This window comes from Equus quagga, chromosome 6 (genome assembly GCF_021613505.1).
Source record: "Equus quagga isolate Etosha38 chromosome 6, UCLA_HA_Equagga_1.0, whole genome shotgun sequence".
In the NCBI taxonomy this organism is placed as follows: Eukaryota; Metazoa; Chordata; class Mammalia; order Perissodactyla; family Equidae; genus Equus; species Equus quagga.
The window spans coordinates 88873345-88887051 of NC_060272.1; the positions used below are offsets into that span (position 1 = coordinate 88873345).

At 41.0% G+C, this 13707-nt stretch overlaps 1 pseudogene; it reads left to right on the plus strand.

Annotated features, from left to right (window-relative positions):
• LOC124240768 (dual specificity protein phosphatase 5-like) overlaps positions 1 to 13275 on the plus strand; it is a 47312-nt pseudogene extending 34037 nt beyond the window's left edge.
• Positions 13276 to 13707: the final 432 nt, after the last annotated feature.

The window sequence follows — 13707 nt, forward strand, 5'->3', positions numbered from 1 at the left end:
ATCTTACCATTCCCTTCTATTACCTCCTCCTCCCTTCTTTCTTCTCTTGCCTTTCATTCCTCCCTTCTCTCCCTGAGAGTCGAGCTGGTAGAGTTGGTTCTCTAGTCACACCTGCCTTCAGACCCCAGTTGTGCCACTTACAGGTAAGGTAACCACAGATGCAGTAACTCTCAGAGTCCTACTTTCCCTGTCTCTACAATGAGAGAAAATGATTTGTCCTTTATAGGACTGGTGTGAGGACTAAATGAGATAATGTGTGTAAAGTGCACACACAGCGGCTCAGTAAATGGTAATTCCTTCTGCTTCTTTTCTCCTCTCTTCTGATTACCTCAAGTGTTAACATTTCATTCCATTTCTGAGGATTTTGCTTTATTTTCCTCTTTCTTTGCTCTCTTCCATACCTGGTGTGACACCAGGAAGCATTGCTTGGTTTCTATGATTGTGCTCATGGTTAATAAGCTGCTGAATCTTGCTGCAGAGAAAAGCAGCTTCAAAGGTAGGTAGATATAGATATTGATGATGGAGATAAAAAGAGATAGAGATAGGTGGAAGTGATTGTCCATTCTGCCATGCTGAGTGGCATTTTTTTCCTAGTTTAGAGGGAAAAATCTGCCCTGGTTTTCCAGTAGACTGACTGACTGACATAGTCTCCCTGGGGGGATCAGATGAGAGTTCAGTCAGCCTTGGCAGAGCAATGCTAGTCAGGGGGCTGTCACATAAGTGGTCTGCATGACTCTTGACATGACAGAGACTTTTGACGAAGACCTTTTTAACCTGAGAACACTGCTTAACCCAAGAGAGAAGGCAGCAGAGACAGAAGCAACAAGTCTGTTACCAACATGAGTCCTCACTAATCATCGGGAAAATGCAAGTCAAAACCATAATGAAATAGCACCTCACACTTGGCAGAATGGCTATTATCAAAAAGGCGAAACATAGCATGTGCTGGAAAGGATGTGGGGAAAAGGGAATCCTTGTGCACTGATGATGGGAATGTAAACTGGTGCAGCCACTATGGAAAACAGTATGGAGGCTGCTCAAAAACTTAAAACTAGAACTACCATATGATCCAGTGATTCCATTTCTATGTATACAACCGAAGGAAATGAAATCACTGTGGATATCCAAGCCCCTATATTCATTGAAGCATTATGTACAATAGCCAAGACATGGAAATAACCTAAGTGTCCATCGATGGACGAATGGACAAAGAAAATGTGTATATATAATACAATGTAATATTATTCAGTTATAAAAAAGAAGGAAATCCTGCCATTTGTGACAGCATGGATGAGCCTTGAGGGCATTGTGCTGGGTGAAATAAGTCAGACAGAGAAAGACATATACAGTATGATCTCACCTACCTGGGGAATCTAAAAAAACCAAACTCATAGAATTAGAGCATGTTGATGGTTCCCAGGATTAGGGGTGGGCGGTAGGTTATGGGTGAAGGTGGTTAAAGGGTACAAACTTCCAGGTGTGAGATGAATAAGTTCTGGGGGTGTGATGTACAGCATGGTGACTACAGTTAACAATACCATCTTATATACTTAAAGTTGCTGAGAGAGTAGATCTTAAAAGTTCTCACCACACACACAAAAGGTTAACTATGGAGGTGATGGACGTGAACTAACTTCATTGTGTAATCATTTTGCAGTACATATTTATATCAAATCATCATGTTATACACATTATAACATATTATATGCCCTTGTGACATATATGACATATAACATGACCCTGTTTTACGTCAATTATATCTCAATAAAGCTGGAAAAAAGATGCTTACTTAAATGCTGAGAGCAGTTATTCAAAGAATAATAACGAAATAATATTCATCAGACTTTGAGCACCTTGAAAATCTTTAGTATGCATAGGCCATGGGTTTCTTTTGATTTTTATCATTTTTATACTAAAATGCTGTATTTACAAAATATGAGTTTTCATCAATTCTCTAATATTTGTGAAAAATATAAAGTGTTTACCTTCACATACATATATATTTGTAGTTACGTGTATCTCACATTCTGGCAATTTATTTTACTGCAATACCTTTTGTATAAATTCTGTAATGTCCTCATGCCTCCACTAGAGGGTTCCCTGTACACATTTAACAGCAATTCGGGGTGGCTGGTGGACAAGGTCATCCTCAGTCAGAGCTTTATCATAAAAGATTAGTGGCTTAATCTCAACAAGGAAAGTCAGACCTTGATCATAGTTTCATCTTTTTTCTCTTCCAGAAATTCCATACTGGACAGGACCACAAAAAGAAATCACCTTGACCAAGAAAATATAATCTCAGCCCTTCAAAACTTGACTATAGCTCAACCATGTAAAACAGAGGTTCTCTTTCTTTTAAATTTTTTAGTAAATAAACAATATTCACATGGTTCAAAATGTAGAAAAGTCATTTACCATGAAGCTCCCTCCCAATTCCTTCTCCACCCTTTTTATACAAACTGTATCTGTTCACACTGTTTACCACATTGCCCCCTTTTTTTGTAACAGTATGTTTTGGAGACCTTTCTCTGTCAGTCCATAAAGAACCTCCTCGTTCCTTCAGATGGCTCCACAGTACCCGATCTATGGATCTATCTTGCTTCATTTTGCTCCTCTCCTGTTGGTGGCCATTTAGTTGTTTCCAGTCTTTGCTATTTCAAATAATGCTGCCCTGACTGGGAAGACAAAAGGTGCTTTCTCAGCCTGCTCTTACAGACGCGAGGACACAGGCTTTTCCTGATAGCCTCTCCCAGGAAAACAACTTAGAACCTCAGGAACGTCCTTAAATGTTCTGGAAGTCTCTACGGCTGAATTTCCTCCCAGTCCTTCCCCTCAGGTACCCACTGATATTTTATGCCCTGGTCCCCTCCTCTCTCCATCTCTCTCTCACGACTCCTGCATCCCCACATGCTCCTCACTGCCCAGCTTCTTGGGTTGGATTCCGATCCCAGAGACTCCTGATTGGCTGTGGTCGCCTTCTCCTCCCTCTGGCCCTGTCACCTCTTGTGATTTGAAACTTCCACCTTCGTGGCTCCTGCAGGGGGTTCTTCACCAAAGATGGGCTTGCAGTAGGCACAGGTTCTTTTTTTATTTTTTAAAAAAGTGGGTTTTTTTTTAATGCACAAAGGATAAAGAAGAAGATAAACTTTTACAGATAATTTTACCACCCAGAAATAACCTGCTGTGTATATTTTTTACATAGATTTCCCATCTTTATATCAAATATGTGAGTATAATTACATATGTGTATTTATGTGTGTAATCATTTGCATCTTCTACATGTTATACCAACCCTACATTTTGCATTTGATATTATAAATCTTGTAGGAATTTTCTCTTGCCATTAATATTCTTCATAAAGATTATTTTGAATGGCTTGTGTATTTATTTGCATGGACCATAACTCACTTAGTTTTTCTTTTGTTACACTTTTAGATTTCTCCCCTCCCTTTTTGTGTGTTATCATAAATAGAGCTCTCAGCATCTTCACGAGTACGTGTTCTTGGTGAGTCAGCACTCTGCCTGACTGCTGGGCATCCCAACTGACCATTAACTGGCGCAGCTGCCTTCCTCCTGGGATTGTCTCTCCCAGACGTGTATTACTCTCTAGGCCCCACACTGCCTTCTCTCATGAGCTAGGGAGGCTGTTTTGAAAGTGACCCAGTGTTTCCTGTTCTGAAAGTGGACCAGGTAAAGGGTTAGGGAACAGATAAGCATTGATTGTGTCATATTACGTGCTGGGAGCTTTATATGTGTTCTCTCATGCAATTCTCAACATGACTTTGTGTGAGGTATTTTCACCTTCTCATTTTATAGATGAGTAAACTGCGGCTCAGAGAGGACAAGTAACTTGTTCAAGGTCACACAGCTAGCAAAGAACAGAGCCAGAGCCAGGATTTGAACTCAGATGGGCCTAACTCTGAAACCTACATCCACTAGAGAGATGTTTCAGTAATTAAGGTGGATTTTAAAATCGTCTGGTAGACGCCAAAGCAGTGGTGTGCTGGTAAAATGGCTCTTTGGAAAAGAAAACAAAACAAAAACTGGATCTGTAGAGTTTGTGGTCTAAATATTCCCACCATCGCTGATTTCAAGCTGCCAAAGGTTTAAACAATCCACTTATAAAATTCCTGGATATGTAACAATCGGGGCACGGGGACACACAAGGCTCCTTCATACCACGGGGCAAAGGTTCAGTTACTTATTTCCCCAGAGACGTGTGTTTTCTGCACTCTGAGTTCTGATTTGTTAATGAAGTAAAATGATGTCCTCATTTCTAAGTGAGGCAACTGTAGACATCCACAAAATCCTTCTAAAAATCAGATTTTTGTGGCATCTTTAGTGTTCTCTAAAGTTCGGTTACTTTTAGGCAACATATCTCCCCACTATTGAGAATTTTTTTTCCATACGTGAGTGACTTACACTGTTTGTGACTGACTCTGGGATTCCTGTCTTTCTCAGAGCTTAAGAAGTAAGATCAAAAAACAGACTACTGGGGCTTGCCGGAGTCCCGCCCCGGCTGAGTCCAGGTTCCTGAGGGATGGACAGCGTTGGCGCAGTGAGGGAAATGAAGAGGACGTGAGACTTGGGTTGGTGTTAGCAAGTCCAACTTTACTGTGCATGTGTCGTTTTTATATTTTTCAGGATTAGTACAGAAATAGCTCTACAAATATTCTCTCAGAGATAAGTAAGTAAAAAACGAGCACAAGAATATTTATTGGCATTCCATTCTATGGAGCATAAGGTTAATGATTGTCTTCTCCTCAATAAACTAGTGTTTGTTGACTCTAAGCTAAAAGAGATAGGTACCTTGACATCTGTTGTAATTCATGGTAAAGTTAAATCAAAGAGAGAAGGTCCAGGCCTCTGGACAGGACAGCAGTCCGTCTGTTTACCTCCTGGGGGAGCCACCCCTGCCTCCCTCAATCATTTACGCCATTAGTGTAGATGGTTAATGGGAACAAAAGGCGACTCCAGGGTATCTTATCCCCAGGGCTATTTGCATTCTCAGCAGACAGTTAAACATCTTTACATTCCCGAGCCCTTTAGGGGATGAGAGCATTCCTTTGTCTGTTAGGTTGTAGAGCCAACAGTCCCTTAAGCACACTGCCAGGGAAAATATCATTTTGTTAGTAAAGTAAAGGGCTGAAAAGCTAAGCTAAACTATATATCTTCAAGAATAAAAAACAGAAATAAGTATAGACATAACCTTGATAGAAAGCATGCATATAATTCAAAAAATATCAGGGGTGTCGGCCGGCCATTCTTCACCAAGGGGCATCCCTGCACCCCTCGGCCCTTCTACTCATCAATTATTTATTATTTATTGCTTTTAGGAGAAAACCTTGACAAATAAAAATGGCAAGCATTAGGATATATTGGAGTATATGAGGAAGCCATTTGGTATAAAACTAATTCGGCCTGATTCTTTTTTTCAAAAGGGCCTGACTGTGGCTATTGAGCACGCATTGCATATCTACTTAGACATTTCCTATGGCCAGAACAAAGGCCCTTGAGATAAAGGTGCAACTTTCCCCCACATTAGCATTTCCTTAGGGATAAGCATTTTTCCTTAGGCTAGGAATTGATTGCTGCACTCACCTCCCAGCTCACCTGTGACCACCCAGCTGGAGACAACAGACTGCCACCCTGCTGTGTTCACCCAGACAGCAGACCTACCTGCTATTTCCATCAATCGCTGTGCCGACAGAGCAGTCTCGCGACTATTGTAAAAGGGACATTTCAATCCTATGTGAAACATCCTCTTTGAGGGTATATAACCACCGTTATACCCCGACTTCTTTGGAGTGCTCTGTTCCTTTGTGGAAAGACTCTCCTGGGTTATAATCCTCAGATTTAAGCTCAGAATAAACTCACCCAAATTTTCATTTATAGATTGGATATGGATTATTTTCGTCGACAACCTCTATAACATTTTAACAGAAAGCAGAAGGTCAAGAATAATATATAGATACTTCTTGATCATCCGATTAACCAGCAAATTTGGAAGGACGATGCATATATATTTAGACAAAGAACTGGAGGAAGAAGGAAACATTAATCAGATGGAGGCCATAAACCTAATTCGACATCTTATCTGGGCAGGATTCCTTTCTGCTTGTCTCCAAAGGGACTGTGTGCTCCTCCATTAATTAACTGCATCAAATGAAATTAGCTCTCAGAAAAATATCTTGAAAGTTACCTGCAGGTGGTCACATTCTCTTACTATATTTAATTTTCCCAGGAGGTAGTGCCTCCCAAGCAGCCACCCAAAGGAGTGAAAGCAGGAGGTTAAGAAAGGAAAAGGAATGAAGGGCAATTAGAAGCAGCACAGCTTTCAGAACTATGTGAGGGGGCGGCCGGTTATTCCTCACCAAGGGGCGACCCTGCACCCCTCGGCGTTAATCGGTTGGACCCTGTCAAACAGCCGATCAAATGATGTAGCCACGGCATCCGGCAGGGGCTGGCCCCGTGGCCGAGTGGTTAAGTTTGCACGCTCCGCTGCAGGCGGCCCAGTGTTTCATTGGTTCGAATCCTGGGCGTGGACATGGCACTGCTCATCAAACCATGCTGAGGTGGCATCCCACATGCCACAACTAGAAGAGCCCACAACGAAGAATATACAACTATGTACCGGGGGGCTTTGGGGAGAAAAAGGAAAAAAATAAAATCTTAAAAAAAAAACAGACTAATGATAAGTTGCTAGGATGTGGTCAAAGAAAAAAAATTAATTCACCAAGTCTGCACTTCCTAGATTAGACTATCAATAGAATGTGTAATGAGAGCCTGCCACAAGCATAGTTTTAATCAGTGATGGAAATAGTTGGGTAGGGAAAATGTGCAGGAATTATTCCTAGGACTTTCCAGCACTACCAGGGGGAAATCACTGGAGAAATCCATAAGATTGGACAATACTTGAGTGAAAACAGACTACTACAACTGGGCAGGTAACATGTGGTACCTTGGATTCAGTTGGGGCGGGGGAGAGAGAAGGATTAGGAGAGACTTGGTGTCTGTTTAGACATTGAGGGTCTAAACTCTGATGTCAGACTTATAAGCATAAACAAGTTAATTTCTCTTGATTGAAATGAACATAATTCCTAAATTTCTATCTTCAACTCTGACTTCACTCCAGCTCCATCCTCATAAATCCGGTTGCCTCCTCCTCTGCATGAGTGTCCAGTAGGCGTCTCACTATCAGCAACACAGAAACAGCCCTGGGTTCCACAGTCAGTCCTCTCCCAGTCTCCTCCTCAAATCACCTGAACTCTAGGACTGAGCTGGTGCACTCCACTAACTAGAGAATGTGAAATCCTCTAGTCAGTAAGCTTCAGTAACACAAAAGATACTAATAAGCCAGATCCCCCTCAGAAAAGGCAACTTGATCCTTATAATTTAACAAAGCAGCATAATAGGATTGGAATAGCTAGGATGTGCCTCTTCAGCAAATTTCTGGACCACAGATTTCCTTTAGTAGTTACTAGGGATTAATTTTTTTTCAACAGCTAAGAATTCAGAAGTTCATGTTGTCTGTCCTTTTGAGGTCTATGGAGCAGAGTGGAGGATGGAAATATATAGATTCTTTAAAATGGGCTTATCAAAGCCCAGCCAGTAGGACTCATAAGGCATTCTCAAAAGGGATAAAGTGTAGGGGAGCAGCATTTGTCACCACAGAATGTGTCCCTTCGGCTTATTTATTTATTAATTAATTTATTTATTTTGTGAGGACGTTTGGCCCTCATCTAAAATCTGTTGCTAGTCTTCCTCTTTTTGCTTGAGGAAGATCATCTCTGAGCTAACATCTGTGGCAATCTTCCTCTATTTCATGTGGGATGCTGCCACAGTGTGGCTTGATCAGTGGTGCTGAGTCCACACCCAAGATCCAAACGTGTGAACCCTGGGCCACTGAAGCAGAGTGCACGAACTTAACCACTACACCACTGGGCTGGCCCCTGGCTTGATTATTTTTGAGCACAAAAGACTCAGGAAGAAACTTTGACCTTCCCCATAACTACCTAAAAGTATTTAAGATAGAAAGCCTGTTTCAAGGAGCTATCACCATAGACGACTCTAGCATAATATGAACTAGGCCCTTTGATCAAAGTCCTCACCATGTCCCATTGTCTCTGCCAGACATGGCAAACATTTGCTTTTCCATTTCCATGTGAATTGCCTTCCTCTCCTTTGAAGTCCCAAACCACTACTCCCAATATTCTCCTTTGTCTTTAGATGAAGATGGTATTTAAGGTGGTGGCTTTGGCCATTTTGGCAAGTTACTCAGTTTTCCTGAGTTTCACTCATGTATATGTGTTATTAAACTTTGTCTGATTTTTCTTCTGTTGTTCTGTCTCATGTCAATTTAACTCTTAGACCAGTGTCAATCCAAAATGACTGATATCCTTTCGATAGATAAGAGAGAAAAGGTGAGTTTTACTTGAGCCAAACTGAGGATTATAACCCAAGAAAGCATTTTCCAGAAAGGAAGAAAGCTTCCAGAGAAGCGTGGTATTCAGTATATCTTATACCTTTTTAGAACAAAGAGCATACATTAAACATGCCAGGATATATATTCATAAAAGTTTCAAAGGTGTATTCAGTTGCAAATTAGCAGGTGAACATGACCCTGATGTCTGGAAAGGGACTAAAATGTGCATTACTGATAGGGCCTTATGGATACTGATGTAGGAGGGGAAGTATGCATTCTTATCTTAAGGGAGTGTGTTATTTACTTTAATGGTTAAAGCAGATGTACCATGTACATTTGATAGGCCATAAGTCAGGCTTTTTAGTTCAAGCTGGATCAGTTTTGAACCCAAATAGTTACCCCATGTACCTCAATATGTGAAAATCTCCTGTCATTTCTCCCTTTTGATCAGTAATCTTTTGATAGAAAGCCTTGATGATCAAGATATTGTCCCAAGGTGCCTGAGTAGTTGCTGCCTGCCCTGGGTCCATCATGTCCCTCAGTGTTAGTCTTTTATTTAATTTATTTTCCCAGTTATCCCTGTTGGGGGGAAATATTCAGGTACAGTGGACAAGCATAGAGGTATATTTTAACAAGGGAAGTATTTCCTAGGTTATGTAATTTGTCAGTTATTTTTAGATTATTGCACATATGTCATGCCTGTGCTTTTACATGACTTCCTATGGTTACATTGTTTACAACAATTATAGAACAGATAACACTTGAAATGATTAGTTAAAAAGTGACTTCTTAGGCATAGCCTTTATCAGAAAACAAAATTCACCTACAGTTGTAAGATTGAGAAACCAGCTCAAGTCACTTTGCAATCATTAATCTAGCCTGCATGCCAGTCTTACAACACTGAGTAAAGAAAACAGTGATTAGTTTGAATATCATGATGAATATAAGAATTCCAAGGAGTAATAGAAATAGGAATTGCAATCCAGATCACAAAAGGGAACCAATACCTGGAGGGAGCCAACCAAACAAAACAAGACTGGGTGTAGGATCACTTAAGGCATTCACATGCTTTTTCATATGCTTTCACAGAGATGACACACTGGAAGATTCATCAGGTGTAAAAACACAGCAGTTAGTTTGAACGACTATACATATCACCTTGGAGCACAGTTAAAATATCTAAGGCCATTCTATCTTGGAGGACAGCCTATCTCATTAAAGACATTTAAGTATTGAATAAGGCTATTCCTGCTTGGCTATCATTAAGGGCTTGTTGAGTAAATTTATTCAGGGCTTCTATACGTGATATGACATCTTCTAGCTCCAAGGAAAGAACATATATAGCCATGAGGTGCTCATACCAGTGGAACACTGAACGAGCCAATCTGGCCTTAAGGAGAGGAAGACAGGCAACAGTTGTTAGTTCAGGGCAAATATTTCCCTGCATCGAAGGGGAACCCAGGGTGCAGTTCCCTAGCCATCCAGGTGGTATCCAAGTTCATAAGTTTGTTCTTTATAACAAGTGAGTTCCATTAGGAGCCACACAATAAATGCCTGATCTCCAAAACCAATCTGTTCCAATCAAGTCACTTTCTTTAAGTATGATACTATTCCGAAAAGCTTAAGTGGAACAATTATAAAATGAGTATATGCTTTAAGCACTACAAGGGTTTAAATGAGGAGATAGGAGCTTGGGAACACAGGCCTGGTCCAGTGTCTTGGGACAGCTATCTATAACACCCTGGTTGGGAGGTATTTGTATTGGTCAGTCAAAGTTAGGTGTCAGAAACAAGAGTTGAAATCCACTCAGGCAGAGGAGATTTCTTTTAATGAGAAATGTGAATCCATGAGTCTATGCCCTTTAATTTTATAGCACATGGATTTTTTAAAAGTATCAATTATGGTTCTTTCAAACAGTGCTCCAGAGACTATTTGATGCCTCTTCTAATACATAAAATCTCCAGGTTGCAGTCCATGATTCTTAAGGTCTTCATCTCCCAGGAGCTCTCTGAGAAAGGAATCAGCTCCGAACCTTTCATTTCTTTTAAGCACCTCAGTGAGACCTTGAAAACAATGCAATATATCTCCCTTAAGCAAAAGTTGGTTCATACATTTCCTTATATAATTGCATAGGGCTCCTTGTTATGATTTCAAAAGGAGACAGCCGATGTTTACCAAAAGGTATAGATCTAAGATCAAGAACTACTAGAAGAAGAGCTTTTGGCCATGAGAGAGCAAATGCTTCTGAAAGTTTTGCCAATTGAGTTTTGATTGCAGTATGAGTTCTTTCCACCAATCTTGAGGATTGGGGATGATAAGACTTGGTAAAAATTCCTCAAAAAGGAATTATCTTTTCCAATAATAATTTACCTACTGCTAAAGTCATCACTCTCTGCAAGGAAAGGCCTCAACCCAACATGAGAACATACAGGTCATTAATAAGATATATGTTTGAGATGGTGGCACTTGAAGAAATGGTTCCTTAGGAAAGGGAAGGTGACCTTGCAACACCTGAAGTGTTTTCCCAGGATTATATGTAGGACATATAGTACAATGAGCATTTGCTTTATGAGCCACTGTAGGAGAAAATTTCCAAAAATATGGTTTTCCCCATAAAATCAATTTTTCAGGTGACCAACAGGTATTTAATGTATATGCTGGAGCAGTGACAATTGTGCTCCAATAGGCACTGTGGTTTCTTATCAGACCCGAACCACATCTGCACTGTGGTGTCAAAAATTACCTTTTTTTTTTGCCATATTTGTTTTTCTTCTTCTGTGTCAATTTCTTGGGACTGTAGAAGGAAATCTTCCTCTGGGTTAGCAGGGTTAACAGAGAGCAGTGGACATTCTTGAGGTGGGCGGGGTATCTAGTCTGGTTATGTCACTGCTTATCTTTTAGGTAAGACCCATCTGTAAAGAAAATCAGATAAGAAAATGCAGTTGTGGTCATTTTCCTCCTGTAGTGCTGGAAGCAAGGTAGCAAGTTTAAGATAATGAATAATATTTGCCTATGCAATATAACCTAGGAAGGTTTATCATCATTTACTTGACAATGCTTCCCAGGAAATTTAAGATGTTAAATAAACCTAATTAGTTTAGTATCCCCATTTTTATGGGAAGAGAATAAATTCTTTGAGAAGTCCCAGGGGCCCTCTGAAAATTTTCAACACCACTTTCATGTCAAAAGAAAGGCATAATTTAGGATTGGAATTTGGGGAAGCATATTGAAAATACCAAAAGGTTTTAAAACACTTGGTCAAACAAGGTCAAGTGTTTCCTGATCTTGTGTTGCTGTGAGACACTGGTTGCTGTGAAATAATGCTTAGTTATCCATTTAACCACAGTGACAACAGATGTTAAAGGCAAGCAGTTAAAAAAAAAACCCCTTAGTTCTTTTAATAGAGAGATTTCCGCCTTTTAGGACATAGGAAATTATTTTGACAAAACATAGAATTTCCATCTTTTAGGCCTTTTCTGCTTGTAAATTATTTCTAGCATAAGAGATTGAATAAAATTAAATATCCCCGTTAAATAAGAGTACACCTTCCAGATGTTCCAGCACCTGGTTTAAGAGCCCTGACACTATGTCAAGCTTCCACCAACATGTGAAACAACTGGGTACAGATGGGTGGGGCTGAAAATGTAAGTGAGCTCAAGATGTGATTTATACATTTACTTTTAGATTTAAACAGGAAATTTTAAGGATGACATGATATTTGGGGTTCATCCCTAAATTCCTTAAATTTAATGTCACTGAGAATTACTTGGCAACTCTATAATTCTGAGCCAAATAGGTGACCTAATATTGACAGATCTTACCATTTTATGGGCATGTTATGTAAGAGGAAACCCCTAAACCAAAAATCTTAACCCCCATCAATAGCAGCACTTTTGTGTTGTTGTTGTTATAGAAATCCTTCCAAACTCTGAACTAAAATAATAAAATTTGCATGGAATCTGTGTTTAACTACATGGGGAGAAATATGTTTGAGAATATATAGTTTCAGAGACTTAAAAATGTAAACTAGGGCTTCTGAGGTGGTGAGTGGCTGGGTCAGCCAGCAGCAGCCCTGTGGGTCTACTTGCTGAAAGGGGGATATGAGACCTTTTACTCAGAAGCTTCTGAGTGTTGTGTGGACTTCAAACCCATTTCACAAGGGGAGGTTAAAATGAAAAAGCCCTCATTAACCAGTGTGGGAAACCAGCACTTGACACCAGCTACAAGCTGGCTTATGAGCAGGGTGGCCCAGTTGCAATCCTTCTATACCTCAACTTTAGAAGTGCCCACCGTACATCCAAGTGCAAAATCCTCACCAACCTGAACATCATGGTCCTGCTGAATGTCTCTCAGCAGACCTCCAATGTCTGTGTGGCCCACCTGCACTACAAATAGACCCCCGTGGAAGACAGCCAAGTGATTGACATTAGCTCCCACTTTCAAGAAGCAATACACTTCATCGACTATGTCAGGGGAAAGGGAGGAAGATCCTGGTCCTCTGTGAGACTTGGATCCCCCATTTATACTCTATCTGCAAGGATTATCTCATGAAGACCAAGCGGTTGGCCTGAAGGAGGCCTTGGACTGCATCCAGCAGAAGAGTGTGATCTCCCCCAACTTTGGCTTCATGGACCAACTTCTGCAGTATGAATCTGACGTGCTCCACATCAGTCCTGAGGCTCCTTCTGCCAAGGGAGGCAGCCGGCTCTTCATTTACAGCCCACTTGCAGCCACTGGGCCTGGTGTGCAGATTCTACCATACATGCCCTGCCTCCCTGCTGGCACCAGTGCCCACACACTCTAGAGTCTCAGAGCTCAGCAGGAGCCCCAAGACTGTGGCCTCATCCTAAAACTGGGATTGGGGAACCAGCGCAGCCCCACCAGCAACGGGGAATTTTTAAAGAATCTAGACATTTCCTACCTGCGCAATACTGAAAACCTCACTCTTTCTGGCAGCCCCAGTGGGATAGAGAGTGGCCACTAGGCTTGCAGATGAATTTCAGACTGACCGGGGGATAGGTTCACAGCACCAAAGGAAGGCAAAGCCATTAGGAGAGCACAATGTGTGTGACTACTTCACTTCCAGACTCCCTGCTCTCTCAGGAATAGCCAGTCCTTGCACTTCAAAGTTCACCTTTTCATTTCAAGTGTAAGGCAATAAATACCTGCAACAACAGGTGCTAGGCCAGGAGGAAAGGCAGCTAGGAAGCCAATTTGTTTTGAAGCAAGCACAATTTCCATCTTAACCTTGGCAACCTTGGTTTCTGTCTCTGTTGCTTCAG